Genomic DNA, 4,510 nt, shown 5'->3' with positions numbered 1-4,510 from the left:
GAATTTAATTTAAAGTTATGGTCGGTTATAGAAAGATGGATAGGCGACATACGTGCAATATAAATTTATAAATCATAATATTGATTGAAGAATTATATAAAAATGTGCCTAAAACAAAAATTATCAATGTTTTATTTGTATTATAAATATTGCATTATCTCTATTATCATTTGCCTTATACAAAGTTTATCATTAAAAATATATTTTTTTTTGTGTAATTATATGGTTTTATTTTTTTATGATTATATTTTGCTAGCATGAATACTTTTAGCTGCATATTATCTGTCAGAAAAACAATTATATCTGCATTTTTTTACTTCTATTGTTTTCAAGTTTCGGAAATACTTTTATTTCTGGATTTACAAGCTTTACGTTTTCATGTGATAAAAATTATGTTCAAAATTTTTTATATTATCTCCTTAAAATTTTAAATATATATTTTATTGATAATATAATTTCTTATTTTTCAAATCAGTAATTCAGAGTTAATATTTCAATGCTTATAAACGATTTTATTTTCTCGTTACAACACTTTATAGTTTAGCTGAATAGTATTTACCCTTGATTTTTGTAGATTTATAGTGTAAAAACGATGATTTATTAATACAGTAACAAAAAAATAATCATCAGGAATGCCTTGAGGTAAATTGCATCTTTTCCAGGTATATCTTTATCATTAAATTTTATGCAATAATTTCTATTTATACAAATATAATTATGCGAGATTCTTTTAAAACATAAGTATGACTTAATATCGTTAAAATACATAAATATAATCACAATAAAAATTTTATAAAAGCAATAATGTGTTTAAATTTCTTTTTAATTAAACTTGAAACTACAATTCGCGTGATAAAAGGGCAATAAAATTTCTTTGAAATCATTTCTCTATATATTTATTGATAATGACCACCATTTTTATTTTAGATTTATCATTATATTTGATTTTATCCAGAATACAAATTTAGATTGGGAAATTATTTGGAAGATAAATTAGAACTGTAAACAAACATTTAAATCTTCATTGTAAATTTAGACATGGAAAACTTGATAAAATTAAAATAAATATCTTTAATTATATAAATATCAAAAAAGGGGTTTCGTACTTATCCTAGTATCTTTAACTTACTAAACATATAAAGTAAATTAATTGCAACAAATAACAAGAAAAATCCTATTTTGATCCTAAAAAATCATGAAAAATATCTTGAGGGAACATTTAAAATTAAAATCAATACATTTAATACACAAGTTTACATATGAATGATTTATAACAAAGTTTGTATGTTGCAAGTGTGCTTCGGAGCAAATAAAAAGATAATATCATGTATTAACTGTAAAATTATTAAAAGTGTTTTTACTACTGCATGTGCAAAAAAAAATGTTGTGTATAGTAATAGTATACAAGAAAAGCAAATTAGTCATAGCTGAGACATTTTTTTTCACAGATTGCAACAATAATAAAAAATATTTTTAAATAGTAATATATATAAATGATGATGTTTTTTGGCTTCATAAAATTACAACTACTTTGACTTATCGGATAATATTTTGACAATTAAAAGAGTAAACTCCGTATTGAATAGATCCAGTGTTATATAGAAGTATAAGAAAGCGACGCTAAAAACAGTATCCTTATATTTGTATTTTCAAAATGAATAAATTAAAGATCCCAAATCAATTGACTTGAACATAAAAAAAATAAAAATAAAAAATATAGATTGTAAATACCTTTAAAATATATTTAGATGTTTAAATGGTATTTATATACCATACAATCTATAAATGAGGCAATTAGTGTTGTTTTTGTCAGATATAATACAAAAATATAAATAAATTGATTTCATTATTTTATCTCCTTACTGAAACGATTAATAATATTTTTACTTTGAAAGCTAATATGAGATGGCCTTGGAGCATCATGTCTAGTAATATTAATTCATTTGAATTTTGTAAAATACTCTAATCTTTAAGATTGAGGATGAATGAATTTGTGAAATATATAAAATTATTTTTTTGATAAAAAAACAACTTTAAGAAGTTTGTGCTCCCTAAACAGCATTAAATCGGTAAATATCATCAGTTCTATGTCTTCCATTTTTATAAAAGATATATTTATGTTTAAGTGTTCTTTATTATATATAAAATTCTGCTTAACAGTTTTTATTGTACTTCTTTTTTTTTAAAGACACAAACCCTTTTATGGTGATTGAAACCAAAATAAAAATAAATAAGATCTTAAAATTGTGTTCAAAGGACATAAAAATATAGATTCTTGATTCTGATTTTATATATAACACCTGTATTTAAGGGATTTTTCTGTTATTTTTCTTGACATGACTCGTTTCTTATTGTGTAAAAATTGTAAAGAATCTGTTATTTTTACTTTCTATAGTTTATGCGAAAAAAAGTAATTACCGAGGTTGCGTATCTGCATATATTGTATCTTAGTATTTGAATACATAAGTTATAAAATAAATGTTAACTTGAAATATTTATTTTCGTATTACAGAAATACATTTTTTTAGTCAAATTATGATTATATATGATCGCGCGCGAAAACTAGTGTGGGATACTCGCATGGCATTTTTTCAGATAAAAAAATAATATTCTATACACACATAAGTTTTTAATTATCAATTCTAAAAATAGTTTTGTCAAATGTTGTACATTATCAAATCTTTATGTTTTTTCTGTTATCGTAACTTTGTTATATAATAAAAATATACAAATAACAAGCCGCAAATTTTTTTGAGTATTGTTGCATAACATTCTACAAACATGTTCTTTAAAAAATATAAACAAATTTAAAGATTCATATACTTTACTCGATAAAAAAATGTGGATGAAAGATATAAATTCTGATTAAGTTAATAACTATATCAGATGATTTATCATTTTTTATGATAGAATTACAAAATGCTTCGGTCATCATGAAAGACTTTAATAACTTGTAAAAAAATTATGCATGCAGTATAAGGTCGCGCAATTTTTTTTTGTTTTTTATTATACTTATGTAATTTTTCAAATGTAAAATGTTTTTAGACATCTATATATATATTTGCTTGAATTCTTGGGATTATAAATCATATGTTTTAAGCTTACCAATATGCATGATTCTCCATTTTTATCGCAAGACCTCTCTGTATTAGAAATTAAAAAAAATAGTATTCTATCTAGCATTTATTTAATATCAGTATTTATTTTTGAACTGCAATTCATATCCAAATTATGCAAGGTTTTCGACTACGCTGTATTTTTTGAACGATATTATGTGCGATATGTACTTAATGCATATAATTAAGAGTGAATATTATTGCCTTCATCTGCTAGCAGAGAAATCATATATAAAAACAAAAGAATTTACGATATTATACGAAAAATAAATCCATGTGATCATAGCTGAAATGTGTATATTATAGTATAAAATAACAGTGTTAAACTTATTTTATAGATTTAGATGATTATTAATTAAAACTGGGAAATGAAAAAGTAAATTTTGTGTATAACAGCTAAGCTAATAAAAGCTTTTTTTAATGGCTAATGTTTTACGGAGATGTCTTTATTATATTTTTTTTGGCATTGCACATATAAAAACCTTATTTACTGTTTGCGTTTTTTTCCATACGACATACAAAATTGCGTGGTTATTTCTTTGACTAAATGATTATCACTTAGAAAATTCTGCATTTTATCGTTTTTTAATACGCAAATGTTTTCTTTATAATTATACTTTATTACTATGAATCTATAAAAAGATAATTGTGTTGCTGTTAATATCATAAAAAATAATTAAATTTTTTTTAAATAAAACTTCATTTCTTTTACAATTAGTAAGTGAATACACAGTTCTCACTTCCGTCTATAATTGAGGTCATAATACATAGTTGGATGTAAAAAATTTCTGATTCTATATATAACGCATAAAATGTAGCTTTGTCTAGCTATCCAATAGAATATATAATTATGAAAAACATGATGTCTTTTAATAATCGAGAACTTAAAAAAAAATTACATTTTTAATAAGAGAAGAAAATTTGTCTTTCATAAGTGTGCTTATTTTATTTTTTCCTTCATTCACAAACAGTAATAGACTTACAAATCTATACAAAATAAAACATTTACAAACCAAGTCATGATCATCATCCAATTAATGCGTGTATACTGCAACAAAAGCAAAACGAACGAATCAAACCATATCAAATAGCTTATCAGTATATTCTGAATTAAACAGCACACGAGAAAAGTTTATACCCCAGGGGAATATGGCAGAGTGATTCAAGTTACAAGACTATGCTATATCAACGATAAAATTTAGTTGTACATATGTAAGTATCAAACCTTTACGCAACTTGGATTCACAATCTAAATATAAACGTTAGATCGAACAAACAGAGCTAACTATATCTTATACAAATGAAATGCAACACAACATACTATTATAGCGTATAGTTATAAATATAAATTTGAACAGGTGATGTACAAATATAAAAGCTAAGGTTTAAAATTT

This window comes from Rhyacophila brunnea, unplaced genomic scaffold (genome assembly GCF_057557595.1).
Source record: "Rhyacophila brunnea isolate RB1 unplaced genomic scaffold, BYU_Rbru_1.0 scaffold_44, whole genome shotgun sequence".
NCBI lineage: Eukaryota > Metazoa > Arthropoda > Insecta > Trichoptera > Rhyacophilidae > Rhyacophila > Rhyacophila brunnea.
Note: the sequence above shows the minus strand (reverse complement) of the source record.